Source organism: Anguilla anguilla, chromosome 9, assembly GCF_013347855.1.
Source record: "Anguilla anguilla isolate fAngAng1 chromosome 9, fAngAng1.pri, whole genome shotgun sequence".
Lineage (NCBI taxonomy): Eukaryota > Metazoa > Chordata > Actinopteri > Anguilliformes > Anguillidae > Anguilla > Anguilla anguilla.
The window spans coordinates 38,014,569-38,036,748 of record NC_049209.1 but is presented as its reverse complement, the minus strand read 5'-3'; the positions used below and the strand labels follow the sequence as shown (position 1 = coordinate 38,036,748).

Here is a 22,180-nt window from a genome sequence, read left to right as displayed (position 1 = left end):
ATCCTTTCAATGAAACGAGAGGGCACTCGTTTCATTGAAACGAAGAAAAACCTCAGCACATAGCAACATCATAAAAACATTACAACAAAACTCGAAGACTTGCACATGTGGTAGGGGGTAGGGTGTCGGGGAGGGGAAGTGTCGCAGCACAGACACTGGGGGGGAGCGCGCAGCCGCTCAGGCGCATCGCATCAACCCTCAGCAGACTGCACTGTAACGGGGGAGGGAGGGGGGGTGGGAGCCAAGAAGGCGTTGAGTAGGAGGTGGTGTGTGTGTTATGTATCTTCTTGTGCATGTGTGTGTAAGTCCATGGACTTCATCTCCACCACAGTCTCAACATTGTCTCTGCTGTCTGATACTGATGACGAGGACACGGCCGTTGCCGTGGAGACGACCTCGAAGAGTCCTGATCCAGAGACAAAGTTCATAGGAGCAGGGAGGTGGGGGTAGGGCCGAGCATCTGTCTGCATAACAATCCAGGAGAGTGGAGAAATATCAGCCTTCCAAGGCCGATGTGGGGGAGCCAATGAAGATAAGGATTGTTTTGGGTTCAGGCAGACTTCTGCATTTTTCGTCTACCTTTAGTCCTGTGGTTCTCTCAGCGTTGTTCCAATCATTCGAATTTGATGGCCCATTTCAGTGAGCCGAACCAACAACTTCTCCAAGTTGGTATCCGTCATGCGAATTTGCGATCCAATCGCATCCAGTTTGCGATTGAGCTCGCAAATCGCTTGAGTCTGAGTGTTGACAGCCCTGCCCGTTCCCTCAATGGCGGGCAGCTTCCCAATTAGTGCTGCCAACGCCTTCTGAACTTTGCGATAAATCAGGATGCTGCCAGCTCCAAACAGCAGAAAGCCTGTTATCATAATTCCAATCAAGTAAACGTCTTCAACATCCTCAACGGAAAGGATCGACAGGCACACGACCCTCCACTCCTTCCAGGAGTCCATCGTGTATCCGGCTGCAAACGTTCCATCAGGGCAAGAGGGCTCTCCCTGACCCGTTCTTCTCGTCGAGAAAATACTATCAATTGCGTTGAGAGACCAGTTGATCAGATCCATGATTTTAGGTTTCGGAGAGAAATGCAGAGAGAGGCTCCGGATAGTTCAGACAGAGACAGCACAAGACAAGAGAGCAGCAAGCAGGGGCAGATAAGGGCAGGGAGGGAGCAGAGGAAAAACCGTCCGCCTTCGTTGAGAGCAGGAAGAGAATATTGGGCTGGTATCTGCTGGCATATTTTAGGATAGCGGTCAGCGTAGCTGCCATTCAAATATTTGTATGAATACCATAACTCTCTTGTCATATTATAAAAGTCTGCCCTGTGAAACCTGTGTAAGCCCCTAACAGGGAAATCAGACCCAATTTTTTAAATTTTTCAGACAGTTTATTTTTCATGTATAATGTAACAAATGCTCCAGTATAATCAAATGACAACATATAAATCGCTAACTTGTCAGAAAATAACAGCTGCCAGTGTGTCACATCATGACACATTTGCAGCAGGTTGGGAACTTGGAATCAAAAAGGCATGTCTCTTTTTAACCATAATTTTTTTTTTTTTTTGAACACCCATTTGTAAAACTAAAAGGCTTTATACCACAATGTAGACAAGATCCAGGTGAAGATCCAGGCTACATGTAAAAAAAATTTCCTTTGAACTAGATTTTTAAATATACGACAGTATGAATAAATAATCGATTAACCTCTAAAGCAGGGGTGTCAAACTCATTTTTACCGAGGGCCACATCAGCATAATGGTTGCCCTCAAAGGGCCAGATGTAACTGTAAGACAGTATAAATGTAACTAAATGTCACCAAATATAATGTAAAATAAATGTAACTACTCCGTAATATATTGTTAAATAACTTTCTGTATTTATTACTTAAAGTTACAAATATTACATATGCATTTGCATAGATGTAAAAAAAAGTGTTTGCTTGTTGCTCTGTTACTATAACATAAATCCTTTTAATTTGTCAGGTTAAGAAACCCACATTACTCTATTTATCAATGATCAAACTATTCAAAGAAAAATATTAAAACACAAGTTAAGACATTAACTTTCTTCAAAAAAATTTTGTCACAGTCGAGAGGGTCAGAATAACGTACAACCAACTATAGTGAGCTACTAAGAACATGTGTGACAGATGTAGCATTTTACAAAAACAAATGGCTGCACACAGCCTTGCAGGAGTAAACATTTGTCTGCATAAACCTGTAAACAACAAATACATTACTACACAAAAAGCAGTATATGTAATAAACTCAAAATAATAAAATATGGTTGTCTCTATGAGTTGAAAATGATGAGGATATGCTGCCTGTCCTTGAACACACCAAGTGGATCCCCTCCACCATCCTCATCCATTGATCATGTTCTGAAAACAACAAACACAAAACAAAATGCAAGAACAATCACTAAATTGCACTCAGTTTAACTATTCTTATTTTTGCTTGAAATACATTTTATCATATTTTAATTAGGTTTTTAAAAATACTTACCTATGTGTTTTCTGGCCAGATGTCTGACACCGTTTTCCTTTGGCCAGTGTGTCAATGTCTGGTTTTAGCTCTTGTGCTGTGGCAATCCGTAAAACAGCGTGGAGGTTGTCATCAGTGATGCGTGATCTGTGCTTGGTTTTGTTTAGATTCATTATTGAAAACATCTGTTCGCACAGATAGGTGCTCCCAAACATAGACAGAACACGGGCAGCATGAAGTCGAAGCTGTGGCATCACACCAGGGGGCAGTAGACGGTAAAAGTCCTCGATTGCAGCATCCTGGAACTTTGCTCTCAGGCCACTGTCGCTTTGAAGCTCGATTAACTCCAGCTGAAAGTGATGGGGTGCACTGCTGACATCGGTGGTGAAAGGACTGGCAAAGATGGCAAAGCCCGAGTGCTGTGCTTTGAAGTCAGAGAAGCGCCGATCAAACTCATTCATTAACCGGCTCAGTTTGGTAGCCAACCGGGCACATGAAAAAGCATCGGGAACTGAGGCTGAGATGCTCTGACAAACAGAAAAGTGGGCAAGATTGTCCTGTTCCACTTGACACTTCCATAGGTCAAGTTTACGCTGGAAACATGTGATCATGTCGGACATCTGCGTGATGACTTGTTTGCGTCCCTGCAGCTTCTGATTCAGTTGGGCGAGATGCTCAGTTATGTCACATAACATAGCAAAATCACGCAGCCAGTTTGGATCTGACAGTTCGGACAAGGGTTTTCCTTTACTCTGCATGAAAAGAGCAATATCTTCCCTAAGCTCAAAAAATCGTTTGAGGATTTTGCTCCTACTCAGCCACCTCACTTCTGTATGGTACGGCACGTCTCCGTACTCCGAGCCCATCTCCTGCAAGAACAGCTGGAACTGGCGGTGATTCAGGCCACACGCCCAAATTAAGTTCACTGTTTTCATGACCGTGGTCATTATATCATCCATCCCCAGCACCTTTCCACACAAAGCTTCTTGATGGATAATGCAATGATACGTTATCAGAGGTGTGTGACAGTTACTTTTTTGCATTTTCTCCTTCATTAGTCCAACCAAGCCCGCTTTTCCTCTACACATTGCAGGTGCACCATCTGTAGTTAATCCCACCAACTTTTCCCAGGGCAATCCAGTTTTACTTACGGACTTCTCCACCGCATCATAAATGTCCTGTCCCGTTGTGGTCCCATGCATGGCAGCTACATCCAAGAGCTCCTCGGTGACAGAGAGGTCCGACTTCACGCCTCTAATAAAAATGGATAGCTGTGCCGTATCCGTGTTGTCTGTGCTTTCATCAACAGCTAATGAAAAAGCTGTGTAACTGCGTGACTCTTCGGCCAGCTGTGTTGACAGGTTTGCTGCTAGCTCCTTGACTCAGTCCGCGATGGTGTTTCTTGACAAACTGACATTTTTAAAAGTCTGTATCTGGTCGGGGCACACCTGCTCACACACCTTCAGCATGCACTGCTTCAAAAACGCACCCTCTGAAAAAGACTTTGAAGCGCGGACGATTTCTTCAGCCACCATAAAGCTAGCTTTCACTGCTGCATCATTTTTGGTTGTGGCTTTGGTGAACACATTCTGCTGCGATCGCAGTTTGCCTTTTAGTTCTTTGACAATTTGTTGTTTTTCTTGAAGGCTAACTTTGGCATACTTGGCTCCGTGTTTGGTGTCAAAGTGGCGACGTAGATTGTACTCTTTGACGACCGACACCGCCTCATAACACAAAAGACATACCGGTTTTTCTCCTTGAAGCAAAAACATGTATTCGCCTTCCCATCTTTCTTGAAACTGCCTTCCATCTGCATCAATCTTTCTCTTCCTGGACATTTCGGGATCATTTGTGGATATTCTCAATTTCACTTGTAGCATTAATTAAACACTGGATACACCTGCGATCTAGTGGCGGGATGCCGTCACTTCGCGGGTAACAATCACCATGCATTGTGGGAAATGTAGTTTATGGTCAATGCACGCTTTAAAGCAGCATAGACCTATTTTAAGACCAATTAAGCACTCGCGGGCCACATAAAATGCCGTGGCGGGCCACATCTGGCCCGCGGGCCTTGAGTTTGACACATGTGCTCTAAAGCATTTTGCAGTTTTTGAGTTTTTCTTGTAGTAAAATGTGTAATAATGCCTTCAATGCAATTACATTTTTTTTATAATTGGTTAAAAACAGCAATCCAGTTTGATGTCCTCTTTAAAATCGAAAGGTTCAGCAAATACAGCATTTGCAGCAATGGCGTGCTAACGCTAGTTCTGCTGCAGCTGCAGTGATATTTGGCTTTAGATGAAAGCAGTGCTGAGCATATTTTTACTTAAGAGAGGTGACTGGTCAGTAACGTTAATCCAGCGACACTGAAGTGGACACTGATAAGGAACTACTGTAGTTGTTTGCAAAACATAAGGAAAATGAAGGTGATGTTTGTGATAGTTAATACCTCCTCGTTAACTAATAAAATTGGGCCTCATTCACCAACCGTTCTTAAGAAGAGTTTTTTTCCTAAAACCCACTTACGCAGTTTTCACAAAGATTCTGACATTCACCAATGTTTTATTTGGGATTTGTTCATAGGTAAGAACAGAATCTACGCATACTCAAGAGCACACTTACGCACATTTGAATGCTGACATGTTTGTGCAAAATAATTGGCTATTGCGTTTTCTTCAATTCTACAGTTGTATAATATTATAGGATTTAAATTACAATAACATTTTTACCATTTATGATATTTTTAAATAATTATTTAAATTATTTTACAAAGCATTAAGGTGCCGGATTTCGCCTCAGAGGGTGGTTGCCTCAGCGGGAGTTCATCTGTAAATAAATGATAAAAATCAAACTATTGTAGTGACCTTTTATTTTAGGGGGTTTCAATTATGCAATGTTCTATACTGCAAAAGCAAATGTTTAGATTTTGAATACAAACTAAGCACTTAGATAACACTTTTTAAACACATGGACATGTTGAAGAAGAGAACACTTATTCAGAAGCGTCACTAGGGGGGTGCAGGGGGTGTGGACCGCACCGGGTGACACCATCAGAGGGGGATGACACCAAAATGACTGGCAATAAATTTTTTGTGCAGTGTTTTGAGCAGCGATGGGTTGAAACAGCTAGTTTCTCCAATGCAGTTTACTGCCAGTTGATTTAATTAGCGGTATTAATGTGACGAGAAGCGCTTTGTCGTTTGAATGCATAACACACAATTCCTTGCGCCCACTCCCACCAGCATTTTTTTTTTTGCCTCAGATTTGACATCAAACCATTTTTTTTAACCTCATCAGTTGTGCGCCCTTCTCCGGATACAGCGTTCACTGAACGAGTAATAGCATTCCATGCATCTTTTTTTTGTGTGTTATTTTATATCCACTACTGACGCTACTAAATATGACAGGTCTTTTGCTGTTCACTTCCTGCAGAAGTACCTCCACTTCAGAACGACTGAAGTTTTTCTTACGTTTGAAGTCCAGTGCTCCACCGTCTTTAGATTTTCGTTTGGGCATTCTTGACTTCTCTCTCAACTTTTCTTTTCAATTTCTGTGTGTGATTTCTGTGTATGCACATGGCCCTGCAGTCTCATGCCCTTTTATGGGGATTGGCGGGGAGTTTACGTATGCTAATTAGGAACAACTGGCATGCGCTTTCAGTTTATGAGGACAATGGGATTCATGATTATAAGAACACGGGTGCCAACAATTCTGCGGTTTAAGAACATGTCATGAATCTGACGTAGACTTTTCTTAGGACCTTTCTCAAGAACAAATTTAAGAAAAAATTTAAGAAGATATTGGTGAATGAGGCCCGTTGTTTTTGTGTAATTTTTTAGGAGTTGGGCGAACTTTTATTCAAGCAAACTTAATAATATTGGCCAAGTCTGACAGAATAACTTAAAATATAAGACAGTTTCCTGAGTTTTTGCCATTTTCTTCACACCCCCACTAACAGGCAAGGTGTTGATATCTATAATTGTGTATGTGTCTGTTTGTCCTCTGGCCCTCTATTTAGCTACTGAATGATGGAGGAGGGGAGGAGGGATATTATTCTCTGATAAAAAATTTTTTAAATTATTTTCCATTCATCTTGTTATAAGTTTTCAATCCCAACATTTTAACAAGATATTCATTTTTCTTAATTTGAGAAAGACATACGCTGCATACCTGATGTGCGTTCAAGATGACAAACGTTCATGGCGAACTAAGTTTGCGGCCAACAGTTACCACTGAACGATTGTAAATGATCATTCCATTTAGTTCGCCACCAACATATTTTTAAATAAAAATGGATGCGGCTAAACGTAAAAAAGCAACTTGGTCAACATTAACAGAAGTCAAAAAAGCTATCTAGATTAGGTCTAACAATGCTACCCAGCTGATGTTCTGCTTACATGGGATTTTTTTTAAAAAAAGGTCAGAACAAATATTGCCTTGATCAAAATCAATTATAACAGCCAAATGATTGTCAACTTATTTGTTCTTTCAGTGTCTGTCCTATCAGCAGCCATTTTTGTTCGTGGTGCACTACCTTCTCACACTGTTAGTTAACATTAGCTAACGTTCATGGCGAACATAAAAAAGTTATGTTTCAATATGTTCATGAATGGTCGCCGTCTTGAACGGGCTTCTATATATTGCCTATATTTCTTTAAGTAATAGATAACCTAATATCACACTCTTCATCAATTTCTTTGATGACAGGCTGTCTGATTTACACCTCCCATTGCTCATTTGCAAAACAAAAAGAGGCTGTGTGGTGCAGGATGAATGGAGATCTCCAAATGAAATGTAGTTTTGATCATTTCACTTGCTTTATTGAAAATTTTGGAGCAAACAGAACATTTAAGAAATAGATTCTGTGGGTTTTTACACCTTACCGTCCAAAATTACCACATTGATTTCAGCACCCACCATGACCTAACATTATATATATCATGAAACCATATGCTGCAAAACTATTTTCTTGAAATAAAGGACACACTTGAGTCAATTCCAACAATTGTATTTCTAAGCATATTACCACCACACTGAGAAAAGTTCAAAAATGTGCAAAACAGGACAAAACACAAAATTGAAAAAATAGTTAAAAGCAATACAAAATCATTCAGTCATAAAGAGCAGGGACCACATACAAATCTGTTACATTTCAGCAGTTGTCATGTAGTCTATTTAGTTCATTCAAAGTCAAAATTTCAATACAAAAACTATGAAAATATGTTGGAGCCGTTACCTCCGTGGAGTTCTAAACCAACTAAATCAACTACAATGCCCACATTCATTCACCCCCACGCTGAAATATTTATCAAAGCCATCACATGACTGCACGGCAATTAATTTTGTGTGATTATACATGTGTAACAATTTATGCAATTTATATCAAAGTGACGATAATTCAATTGCTCAATGTGCCAGAGAAGAGAGCGACACATTCATACCTGGCTGAGTGCCAAATCCTGCTGCCTATTCTCTGGTGGGGGATTTTTGTTAACAAAATGGCGCAAGCTGCCCATATTTCTTTACTGATTTGAGTAAATGCAGTTATCTTAAGCCCAAATATTTGTAAAATATAGGAATATAGGAAGGAGGGTAGCTATCGCATTTACAGTGTTGGAGTAATTTGCAAGTTTAAACACCCAATGGCATTGCCTTTGGCCTTTCTAGCATTGAAGCATTTTCTATCTGACTGTAGGGGAGACTGGGGTCAGTTGTGAGACCGCTTGCTCAAGAATGACTTGATACTGTCTATTAACTTTTGGTGATGATTTATTTCAATCTCTAACCAGAAAGGTGCATTTTTACTTTGAACAAAATGAGTTAAAAAGAACAACTGCTCTTTGGGGTCACTTGTGCCCATAGGTGAGGTCAGTTGTGCCCCTTACCTTTACCTTACACACAATAAGACACATTTTCTTACACCTCTGCTAGTAAAATTTTGAATACAAAATCTAAATCTAACAACTAATGTTTATTCAAAATATCATGGTGTCAGGTTTTTTTGTCAGTATACATTGTCGCCGGTCTCTCTCAAAGATGCCTCAAAAAAAAAAAAAATTTCCACACATCAATATATCAAAAAATAATTGTTTATTTTAATAGTTCAATAATTGTTTATTACATTACATTACATTACAGGCATTTAGCAGACGCTCTTATCCAGAGCGACTTACACAACTTTTACATAGCATTTACATTGTATCCATTTTTGTTTATTTCACCTATTCAATAAATGAGGAACCTAAATGCTAACAGGAGAGACACGACTACGAGCAATTAATCTTGAATAAATTCAAAATGAAAAACAATTTTAATGTAGGCTATACTTATTGCAGACATAGAGGGGGGTCAGTATATCGTAACAGTTTTTGGATTTTGCTCATTTAAAATATTTAAAATATTTAGCCTAGCACAATGAAATTTTACAGACAGACCTGACATGTCAGTAGTCATTACCCATTTCAGTTGTGTTCAAAACTTAATAAAGTTGGATAAATTATGCTGGAGTTTAACTAACATTACTGAAAATTATTGTACATCAAAATTAAGAAATGTTTATTGCTCTACGTCATTGCAAAAGTGTCACGGGTTGGACAACCTTTTAACCACCAGAGGGTGCCAAAGACTCTTTGTTGTTCTGGACACTGGTTAGCCTCCCTTGTTATGTTGACCCAACCCTCTTGTTAACTTGCCCACCTGTACCTCATTGTCTCTGTCATGTGCCTTGTTTGCTTGTTTTCTCAGTGTATTTAAGCCCGGTCCTCTGTCTATGTCTTTGCTAAGTCTTCGTGATTCATTGACGTTTCTCAAGCTCAAGCCACTTTTTTTTGACCCCGCTGAATAGTTTGCCTGATTCGACCTGGACTGTTATCGGTAATCTCTTTTGGATTTTCCCTTGCTGGTGTGTTTGCTTGTTTCACGGACTGATCCGTTGCATTTGACTTTGGCTCTGTTTTTTGAATTCTGATTTTCGGATTACGTATTGGACTTGTTCTGCCTGCTTGTAACTTTTTCCCTGCTTAGGAGTGCTGTCTTTTTGTCTAGTTTTGAGTTTTTGAATTTGTGTTTTTTTTTTTTTTTTGGTTGTGGAATAAAACCAACTGAACTCCTGCTTGTGTTGCTCTGCACTTGAGTCACCTCCAGTCTCTGGTAGCGCAGTGGACTAGGTGTTTGATTGCCACACACAGGAACCGGGTTCAAGCCCCCGGTTTGACAATGAGGTATATATCTCATTGACAACAAAATTAAATGGTTTGTTGCCAATGAGAACAACCTCTTGTTGCTATGATGTAGAGCAATAAACATAATCCATAGGCTATGTAACATTAAATAAATGAAAAGTTAAATTAATTTGGGCATAGTCTTTTTATGCATTAATGCAAACACAAAACCAAGTAGCAAAAGCAAATAGCCTGTTATACAGACATACTGGTGTGTGCTTAATATAAATGCATGTGACCAGCTGGATGTTTCTTTTCCATTACTCATTTGTTGTAGAGGACTGAATTGCATGTTATTGACTGTAACATTTATGATGCACTACATTTATACTAACTCTCATTATTAGTCTATAGTCATATTATGACATTAGCCTATAGACTGGGCTTAAAACTATCTATTAAGTTTTACAGACTTGCCACATAGTTCTATGAATAACCATTTATAAACATAAATTTCACTCAAATACACAGAAAAATGTTATGGGTAACAAGCATAGTCTGTTCCTATTTACAGCTCATCACTAAAATGTATTTTCCTCTCCTTTCTCATTAAAATAAGAGCAGTGGTAATTTGACTGCAAGCAGCTGTTCTAGTTTGTTTGTCCGTCTTGCGGTTGAAGTGTTAACAGTCTGATGGTTGTGGTTTCTCATGGTGGTGGTTGTATGAACAATAAGAAAAACAAAATAAATATACGCAAATTTGCCTCTGCCAGGAAGATCTCCCACGGCGGCAGTGCCAAATGAAACCCTAACCCACTGTATATGGCCACACCTGAACCATGCCCAATTATGCTCCATATAAATGCTGTGATGAGCACATTTCTTCTTGGGCAATGCTAGAAAATACTTTTTGAGTACTCCCACAAATTTGTGAATTTTTGGAAATTTTGTAGCCTGAATACCACTCGTCGGTGCAGCAGTGTGAATGTTCAATGCACTGCATTTGGTATCAAAGGCTTTTGGCATCAATCATTGTATACTTACAACATGTAACTTGCATTAAGCAGTTACATTGATGAGTTCAATCAGTAGTGTTTGACTGTATCTGCAACTGAATGAGCTGCAGGGGGGATATACTAGGCTGGGAAAAATGCCTTACCACCCCAGTTGCCACCCCAATTGTTGTTAAGATATAAATCGTATATCTTCTGTGGGACTCAAAATCGGTGCCTGAGAGTAATTAGTTCAGCGTGAAGAAATTTTTGAGCTAAAAATTTTAGTCCAAAATAATTTGGGGAAATTTGCTTTTTGGCACCAGAGGCCTACTAAACGGCAATATGACAAGTAAGCACTGGAGTTTATAAGCTTCACAGAGAATGGCAATCCCTGGTCCCTTGCATTTGATGCATTTGCCTCTGCGGGAGAGGTTCTGCCAGCCAGAGAGAAATGATTGCGGGTTTCTGACAGTAGGGGGCAGCAGAGTGTAATTTATCGTCATAAGAACTGCTTTCCACCATTCTGCATTGTACTTGGCGTCATGCCTCGTTGCATTTCGGGGTGATTCGCTTTACTTTTACCGGGTGCGCGTCCATTCATACTACAATTGAAGATCCACGTCGGTCTGGTGTTCCACGCATGCGCATTTCCTGATCTACACTCCATTCCAGTTCCATTACCACAGAGTAAATGCGATGCTAAGACAATTTTCGGTTACGCTGACTTATAAAACGCTATTCCAAAAGCAAAATTAGACATCACCGTAAACAGCAGGTGTGGTATTACACACAGCTATTTTTGGAGGTACTCAGGCATCACAAATACGCGTGTATTTCACAAACGGATTGTCCAAGACAATATAGGGCTATAACCACTCAGTCTAAAAAGGGACATCTCTACGCGTAAAACCAATGGGAAGGTTGTATATTTATTCAATATTTAGTCCCAGATATTGACTGTAGAATGACATGGTATCATTTTTTAAAACTTTGTCTCGTTTATTTCGTTATTCAGTGAGCAGCGTTTTCACTGCCGTATTGGCATATCTTAGGGCTATTGTCGGGAATACGATTTTTGAGTGCTGAAGGAATATTTTTATGAATGCCCAGATAGACAATATAAATGTGGGTCACGGAGGATCTCCTTGCACAACCTCTCTTCCTTCTTCTTCTTCTTGTCAGTTTTTCGGCAGTGTAGACGCAACTAGGCATATTACTGCCCTCCGCAGGATAGAAATTTAGCAATTGCAGCTCATACTCTCATATACAGCCCTGAATCATGCAGGAACTGTAAAACTGTATTGGTGATCAGCTGGTGGTTCTTGCTTTGGCCAAAAAAAGATTTAATGGAGAATGCAACTACTCCTAGGTCTGACAATCTCTTATAGAAAGTTTCCCTCTCTGCTTTATACTTGCCACACTCCAGGAGAGCATGCTTGACTGTTTCTGGGTTTCCACACTCACATAGTCCTGTTGGATGTTTTCCTACAATGTGCAAGTAATGATTTAACCCACAGTGTCCAAGCCTCAGTCTGCTAATTTTAACTGAATCTCTTCGGGTTCCAGACCAACAACTGGGTTTTTTAATCTGAGGAAGAAAATAAAAATAGTGTCTTCCTTTAGTCTCCTTTTCCCATAATCCCTGCCATTCTCTTTCAACACCCTCCTTGATTTTTCCTCTAAGTTCCACCCTTCCCAGGGATATATTTACATCTATTTCTCCTTTCTTAAGAGTTGCCTATGCTATAGTGTCAGCTATTTCATTTCCCTCAACTCCAGTATGCCCAGGAACCCAGCAGAACTTGACTTCGCAACCAAATTTCCCAATTCTCAACAAAACAGATAAGATCTCATTAATAAGGTCAGGCCGAGCTTTTGATTTAAGTCATCTTATAGCCATCAGAGTAGCTGCTGAGTCAGAACAAATGAGGACTTTCTTTGGTCTTACGTCCTCTGTCCACCACAAAGCCCAAATAATTGCCAGTAGTTCTGTTGTGAAGACAGAACTTCCATTAGTGACACGCCGCTCAATCCTAAGACCAAACTGAGCCAAATACAGTCCAAATCCTGCTTTCCCACTCTCTGGGTCCCTAGAACCATCTGTAAAAACTTTCAAATAAGATTCCATTTCTCTGTTAAGGTAATGTTCTATTTTTGAAACTATCACACTACTGTCCTTTTCTTGTAAAAAAAGTGAGGTCAATGTCCAGCTCTTGCATTAACCAAAAAGGTACAGGTAACCAGCCCGTATGATTTGCTATGCTTTCCTGCTCCATTCTCAATTTACTGGCCCACTGATTTACACTGTCAAAAAATGGTTTCCTTTTAGTCTTGCCACCCGGATCCCATGACCCTTGTAAAAGACACCTGGCTGGGAGTGTTTGATTAGCTCCACTTAGTTTTACCCAGTACTACAGCCCCAACATAATACGCCTTAAGTATAAGGGCATTTCTCTCATTTCAATAAGCAGTGCAGGAATTGGGGAAGTTTTAAAAGCCCCACAGCGGAGTCTAAATGCCTTTCTCTGTAGAATGTCTAATTTCCCAAGCACCGACTTGGCAGCTGAGCCATAAACAAAACACCCATAGTCAAGTACAGATCTTATCATTACCTGGTAGCCTATATTAAATGCATAGTCTCTCTCTCTGCCCCCCAGTCACATCCAGCCAGACTTCCCATGACATTTAACACTTTTTCGCCTTTAGCTAGTGCTCTTGCTGTATGAACAGCCCAAGTCATTCGTTCTTCAAACCAAATTCCCAGAAATTTGAAGTCTTTCACTCTCTCCAGTGAAGATCCATACATGTGCAGTCCTAGGTTAGGTAACTTTCTTCTAAAACCAAATATCATAAATTTTGACTTTGCAGCTGAGATTTTAAAGCCCCATTTGTCTACCCATTCTTCTACAGAAACTAGTCCCTCCTTCCACAAGGAATCAATATCCAAAAATACACTTACCACTATTTCTTTACTATCAAATGCCTTTTTAATATCTTGGTCTAAAACTGTGATTGACTCCATTGTTGACCTACCATTTCTGAAGCCGTTTTGGAAATTGGCAAAAAGTCCCTTACTTTCTAAAAAATAAACAAGCCTATTGGTAATCATCCTTTCCATGATTTTACAAAGCACTGATGTTAATGCTATAGGCCGATATGACACTGGGGTCAGATGCATCTTTACCTGGTTTCAAGATAGGGACTATGACTGCATGTTTCCATTCCTTAGGTAGACAACCCTCTGCCCACACCGAGTTAAACAAAGCTAGAATTTCTTCAAGAACTAACTCATCCAAATGTTTGAATAATTCATAAGACAGCCCGTCTCTCCCAGGAGTAGTGTTTGCACCAGAATAAATGGCATCCCTCACTTCTTTCATAGTAAAAAACAAATTTATTGGATTGTCATTTTCTGAACTCCTATCGAGCTTACACTGATTAGCTAACATCAGATTGCTCCTCTTCATCCCTCTCTCAACTCCCAAATTCCCAGATCTATGCACTGCTTGAAAGACATCAACAAACATGTCAGCTTTTCCTTTGTCGGATACTGCTTCCACCTCGCCATTCTGTAAAACTGGAATTGGTCTTCTTTTATACAATCCTGACATTCTGTGTACCGCTGCCCACAGGTGCCTTACAGGAGTCTCAGGGCCTAGTGTTCCACAATATCTTCTTCAACTATTTCTTTTTGCATTTTTAATTACTCTTTTTGTTACTGCCCTTAATCTCTTATATTCCACTGCATAACACAGCATTGGATGTTTCCATATATATATATATGTGGCTGGATATTTCACTAGAATGGCAAGGAGAATAGGACAGTATTAACACTTGTTTGTAAAGGTGAAAACATCACACACAGAATAACATGGCTGGGGTATAAGCATGCAGTACATAGGGCGGATTTCATTCAATTAAATCCCAATTGCTTTCTGATAGCATGATGTATATAATGCGCTCCCTCCACTCTTCAGATATGGTGTCACTTATATCAAATAAGCGTCATAGAAAAAGTGGCTGGGGTTTATATATGGGGTTTATAGCGCATTATATATGTTATGCTATCAGAAAGCAATTTGGATTTAATTGAATGAAATTTGCCTATGTACTGCATGTTCAAACCCCAGCCACATTTTCTATGACACTTATTTGATATAAGTGACACCATATCTGAAGAGTGGAGGGTCCAAGGTATTCAAAACACCCCCATATCATTGAGACAACATGTCCAGGGGAGGCAGCAGCGCATTATATATTTTATGCTATCAGAAAGCAATTTGGATTTAATGAATGAAATTCGCCTATGTACTGCATGTTCAAACCCCAGCCACATTTTCTATGATGCTTATTTGATATAAGTGACACCATATCTGAAGAGTGGTCCAAGGTTTTCAAAATACCCCCATATCATTGAGACAACATGTCCAGGGGAGGTAGCAGAGCCTGATGTACACGATCCATTGACCTATACTAGCAGTAGAGAGGAATACACTGTTTAGTTTTCCACATTTTCTATCAAATTTTCTGTCATGTTTATTTGATATCTTTGTCATCATATCAATTTAGTGAAGGGCTGTATGCAGTAAATGTGCATTGTTAATTCAAGTCTTGACAGATAACTTTTGGTCTGACTCTGGAATGTGGGTCCAAATGTTATCTATTTAGAGTTGAATTAGCACTGGACATTTAATTGTGTACTAACAAACCCATGCCACATAGTTTATCCTATAACAATTAGCCAGGAAGCTATCATCTAGAGTTGTTAGAACACCTCAGTGGTAACATGACCTATCAATTATGACAAATATGATGGAATCAGTTTTATATTCTCCTAAAAAAACCAAGATCATGGTATTTCATATTTAGACTTACTGCACTTCCAAGAATCAACATGGCAGAAATAAATAAAAAAAAAGCTTTATAAAAATACACTGCCTTTTTAATTGGAATTATAATTATAACGGAGTATTTTTACATGTCAAAACGTCGCTAGTTTCGAAAATAAACTTTGAGATACGCGTTTCTCGCTTTCGCGCAGGCAGACTTTTATTTTGAACAATTTCCGACGAATCTGCCGTCTTACTGTCGCTCATTGTCGCTCATTTCACGGTACTTCCCCAAATGATTTAGAATTAGCTATCATAGCAATCTGACTGACATAAAAACTCACCTAAATAAAATCGAAAGTAAACATCAGTAGATTAGTGTTGTTATTATTAGGCAATCAGGTACTTACTTTGAATGACACTGTATATGCTCCAATATGTAGTCCCTCCAGGAAATCGAGATCTTGATATTGCAATAATTAATGCAAATTCAACCAAACTCCGCAATATAGGGACCAAATATGCTCCCACAGGATAAACGAACACAACAGGGTTGTATTAACTGGGAGGTAGCTACAAATCGCTGGTTGATTTTAAAAGTTAATTAGATTGAATGTAACATTATGTAGAGCAGAATCTGGAAGGTAACAGACATGGAGATAACAGACCTGCTTCAACTAATCAAGAGATAGCTGAATGGTGTAGTCATTGAATCAAGTGTTAGTTCTGGATTGGAACAAAAACAATCTATGAGGGGGTATTCTAGGACTGGAGCTGAATACCACTCCAGTAATTGATTTAAATATTTTTATTACATCATAGTAAATTAATTAAACAACTTTCCCATGTCTGAATATTTTGCATTATTTGCTGTTGGAAAAAAACCCCAATAAGTGTTACAGTACACTCTGGTTTGTTTGATAACTTTAATAAATAACATTCTTTATTTCAAATGTGTAATAATGAGGTTCAAATTTACATTAGATGTCAAGTCAAAGCACAGTAGAAAGAGAATAGACCTTAAATTGACATTTACATTTTAGTCATTTAGCTGACGCTGTTAAGCGACTTCCAACAAGTATGTGCAGCCAAGATAATATCAATAGCATAGCTAAATGTACTGCACAGTGGGCTCAGCACTGGCAGACAACTGTAGCTGTGTCACATTGAGATTGTACTGCACAGTGGGCTCAGCACTGGCAGACAACTGTAGCTGTGTCACATTGAGATTGTACTGCACAGTGGGCCCAGCACTGGCATACAACTGTAGCTGTGTAACATTGAGATTGTACTGCACAGTGGGCCTAGCACTGGCAGACAACTGTAGCTGTGTCACATTGAGATTATACTGCACAGTGGGCTCAGCACTGGCAGACAACTGTAGCTATGTCACATTGAGGCTGCACTGCACAGTGGGCTCAGCACTGGCAGACAACGTTACAGTGCACCTCACTGACTGAATTGTGACACATAGGTAGCTATAGCATCAGCCTTTACTGGTCTTTCATACAGTGCATTCAGGTTCTCTGGAACTGGCATCTGGCTCATCTCGGCTGTGTACGGCCCAGGATTTTGGAATACCTCAAGGAATAGCAGTGTCATCAGTGCGTCTCGATAGTCTGAAAGGCACAATGACATGAAAGGAAAAACCAAAAATTTTGTTGGTTTAACTGTTTGTTTAACTATTGCTTCAAACATGTTCAGAGTGTGATGTGTGTATGTTTGTTCTACAAGTTAAGTTTAAAGGAGTACCATGGTGATTTTCACACTTTCTTGGTTTTATGTGCTATTTGCACAAGAGGCATTGAAGAAACACAATGAGTAAAGTATTAACCTCTTAAGGCACAAGCCAAATTTTGCCAATCCTTGCCCATTTAGGGGGGTACCCTATTTAAAGCTTTATAACTCCAGACGTGAACACCACAGAGACTTGAAAAATGGCTTAAATGAAGCAAGACATTTGTACAATTTACAATACTAACACAGATTAGTTTATATTCATAATTTTGGAAGAAATAAAGTGCCACAAATGCAATTGTTTTGACAAAAAATCCAAATAAATTTGCACTTTTTAAGTTTGCAATGAAATACTGCGAGATTGAATATATGCAGGAGGTTAAACTATACATGTGCTAGGTCAAAAACTTCTTGACCACAAGTTCGTAAAATCTAAGGGTGGATATGTAGAACTACTATAGATGTATGAAGCAAAAACTAAGCAGTGTACCCAGCATCTCCAAATCTATCCAAAATGTCTAAATTATGCATTGCTGTAAATCATAACATATCCATGTATTTCACTATAAATCAACTGTTTTGACTCAAGAAAATCACTGTTGCATAATTTTCAAATGGGAATTACAAGCTTTCAGTCAGTACAGTGGTCTAAAATAGCTAGGTGTCCAGAAACATATCCAAAATCTCTCCAAAATTGAATAAAATGCTTTTTGTCCATTATAAAGCATATAAATGAGCCCCTTATGAGGGTTTAAGATGAAACATTTCTATCAGATTAAAAAAATAATGCAAAAACATTGTCACACAATGCGGTACAGTACCTAAATGTGTAATAATTAACTCGTGTGTATTTCTATACTCTGTACTCTCGTATGTTTTCTTGTATGGGGATGAGACAACATGAAAACAATTTTCACCCGTCCACCACGTTTTGGCAATGTTCCAGCTCTGACGTCATCACTGTTGCATGCTTCACAAAAACTATTACACTTCCGTCTAACGCTTACATTACAGTGTGAAATATTTACATTATATAACACCACTAACCTATTTAAAGATACTCAATTTCAAAAATAACGTATATAACCGAAATATTTTGAACGGTAATACTGAAATCTCCTCTATGTTCAGTAGATAGAGACAGAGACAGTATCAATGATATTGTTCTATTCGCTTCTGTTTTGCTCCAGAAAACGATGTCAGCTAGGTCTATCAGCAAACATATGGCTTAGCTATGTTCAGAAGTCCTCAATAATAATAGTATTTTCCAAGAAATTATGAAATATCCTTGAACACGTTTCGTTAGGTGCATCGTATTTGTCTGCTAACAGGGTGAATGCGTAAGTGAATATGATGCTAAGAATATTTTCTGTTACGCTGACCTATAAAACGCTATTCCAAAAGCAGAATTAGACATGTTATACATCGTTAGAAAGCTTATACTCTCGCCTACTGAATAAATGAATTGTCAATCATGTCAGACTGTACTAAAAAGGGCGACGACGCCGTAAGCAACAAGTGTGGTATTACGCACAGCTATTTATGAAGATAGCCGACCCAGGCGTGAGAGATGCACGTATTTTTCACAAACGGATTGTCCAAGACAATATATGACCACTCATTCGCAAAAGGGACATCTCTACGTGTAAAATCGATGGTAAAATTGTATATTTATTAAATGCGTAGTCCCAGATATTGACTGTATAATGACATGGTATAATGTAAAAAAAAAAACGTTGTCTCGTTTATTTCGTTATTCAGTGAGCAGCGTATTCACTGCTGTATTGGCATATTTTAGGGCTAATGTCTGGTTTATCTTGTTGCTACGGAATATCACATTACATTACATTACAGACATTTGGCAGACGCTCTTATCCAGAGCGACGTACAACAAAGTGTATAACCATAACCAGGAACAAGTGTGTCGAAAAACCTAGAGGGCAGTAGTCTACCGTTCCAAGTGCAGGGAACAACTGCATAGTTCAACTTGGACCCTGTAGGTTAAACTGATTAACACTAACACAAACAAGAACAGCAACAATGCAGTCTATGCAAAAATACAAGCAATAGTTAAGACGAGTGCATTAACTAAGTCGCCTACAAAACAGCTAACTAGTTACAACCCTAACCTTACAGTCAATTTAGAGATTAAATTGAGAATACGATTTCTCTCAGCATAATGACGGATTTAAAGACTAAACGAACTCACCCGATATTGTCTTCAAATGGATCCATGCCAAAGAAAAGTAATGATTCATCCTCTCAAAGCTCTTACTAATAAACGTTTAGTAGCAAAAAACGAAAGATCAACTCACCATCCCTGCTTCCTACGCTCAGAGCACCGTATTATTTATTTAGACACTGGCAGAGGACAGCATAAATTGCGTCTTTTGTTTATATTCAATATTAGTAATTGCAGCAAGAAACTGCAGCTGTAGACACAAGATAGTGTGTTATGTTATGGTAGCAATGGAACGAAGCGGACTATGCATGTATTGCCATCAGTGTTTTATTATACCAGCGTGTTTTCGTGCGTGTGCACAGAAACTCAAAACCTACCAATAAAATGGTTTAGCTATTTCTCAGCATAATGACAGATTGAAAGAGTAAACAAACTCACCGATACTGTCTTCAAATGGATCCATGCTCAAGAAAAGTAATTATTCATCCTCTCAAAAAGCTTTTACTAACAAACTTCTGGTAGCCTAGCATGCACTCTGGCTGGCACTGTCTTCCATTGCTTCCCTGACGTTCAGATCGTCCCCTCACTGATAAAAACTAGACCCTACGGTGTCGGATTACTAGTGTCGCCATGGATGTCTCTTGCCATAAAGAAGTTTACTAGATGTCGTAACACTTAGATTTGGAGATCCAGCTCTTCCGCACCCCAACTCATAAAAAAGTCCAAATGGCGGGCAAACAATATGGCGGACATAGGTGCTCCCAATGGAAAAGTTGTAGAGCACGTTCAGATGCATAGTTCGATGAAGTTTTGTGTTGATCTAACGTATGGTGTGGGAGTTATGGCCTTTTACACATGACCCTTTGTTATAGCGCCACCATCTGGCGAACATAGGTGATTTTTAGTGCCTGAGTAGTTGGGGGCCATAGGAACCCACCTGCCAAATTTGGTTGCTCTAGGACTTATGGTTGCTGAGTCTCAGACACTTTTAGCGGAGAAAAATAATAAGTATAATCCTAACAAATAAAATAGGGTTCCACCAGCTTTGCTGCTTGGACCCCTAATAATAATAATCCTAACAAATACAATAGGGTTCTACCAGCTTCGCTGCTTGGACCCCTAATAATAATAATAATAATAATAATAATAATCCGAACAGATACAATAGGGTTCCACCAGCTTCGCTGCTTGGACCCCTAATAATAATAATCCTAACAGATACAATAGGGTTCCACCAGCTTCGCTGCTTGGACCCCTAATGACCAGGTGTGGAGAGCTACTGCAGGACCCAGGATGCATGACATTGCATCCTGGCCTGGAACCGGTCTGCCTCAACCCCTACTCCCTTCAGAATGCCCTGAATGTGTTTAGGGCAGAACATGGGCCCCTAGATGTTAGGCAGAGAGCAGCGTGAGTATTTTCCAAACTAAAGGGCTAAGCCATGTTGATTGTTTCAAAAGATGCTATTAAATATTTGAGTGTTTACAAAAGTTCTAGAAAATCTATTCTACCTGAATCTAAACCTTAAAACATTTTAAAAAATGTAAATGGAAAACAATAATCTCTTTCTTCTACAATGCAGTTTTGAGATACATTGAAATCACATATCGCCTACACTTAATTAAGTATTTTTATTACAGGCGTGCTCGTTACCTAGCGTGTAGGCAGTTTGTCAGCTGGTGCTGGGGCTACTTGGGCAGGAGAATCAGAGTAGTGATACCGTCGTGCGTAGTCCTGCGAATCCACCGCGAGTATCCCGACGAAGAGGATCACTATACTGGCTTCAGACCGCCCTTAGACGACTGAACCGGAACTTCACCCCCTCTAGACCTGACCTGACCTGAACTCTTATGGAGATCATATGTAAATAAATATTTTCAACTCTAGATGCTGGGATCTTAACTGACTCAAGGGAAGTGGACTTTGACATCCTAACTCACACATGCAACCTCTACGCAAAACCTGTAGCTGGCTGCAGCTCATCACAAATTACATGCTTTTAAAAATTTTTTTGTTATAAGGCAATCACAAAATTAACTTTCCAGGCACTTTAACCTGCACAGCATCCCAACAAAAGGGAAATGCACATTCTTGGGTGCGAACCTCAGAATGACAGAATGGAGCGCCTCCAGTGCTGACGTCTGGTGCTGTGGTCTCAGTTTCTCCACATCTTTCAGGATCCTCTTGTTCAACAGGGCCTTTTCTACTTTGTAGACAGTTGCATTACCTTAAACAGAATTGGAAAATGTAATATCCATACAGTATAATATGCCTATGAGTAACATATCCCTATTACGAAGTACAATTCATGCAAGTGCAGTACTTACCAGGCTGGAACCACTTGTTTCCATGTGTTTCTGAAAGATCAGGGTGAACACACTTCGGAAACAAGTGATCTTCGTGGGTGTGGATATTGTGCATGTGGTTTATAAGGGAACTCCACTTGGCCACTGTTTCCTTTCCAGATGCAGCTGTTGTTGCGGACCAGTACATGTGGTTCCTTATACTGCATTGCCACTTCTTCACCTTTTTACACTGTTTGGCAATATCCTCCAACTTTCGTGACACACCTGTTAATATCAGCAGAAAAATAGCAAATCATAGGGTACATTCTGACATCTGCATGGCATACATAAGGTTTAATGCTACATTAGGGCGGTAAAAATCTACATTTTCGACTTGGAAATAGAATGCAAAAGCTTGACCAAGCTGTAATTACAAGTGGGATACTCAATGAAAATATATATATTTTTTAAAGAGATAATTGGTCATACTTTTTGCCACGTGCCAAA

General features: G+C 39.4%; 1 protein-coding gene and 1 pseudogene across 3 annotated transcripts in view; one reads left to right on the top strand and one right to left on the bottom strand.

The window, feature by feature from the left end:
• scn4bb (sodium channel, voltage-gated, type IV, beta b) overlaps positions 1-22,180 on the top strand; it is a 153,575-nt gene that overhangs the window by 65,956 nt on the left and 65,439 nt on the right. The window lies entirely within an intron of this gene.
• LOC118236251 lies at positions 2,291-4,460 on the bottom strand (annotated as a pseudogene).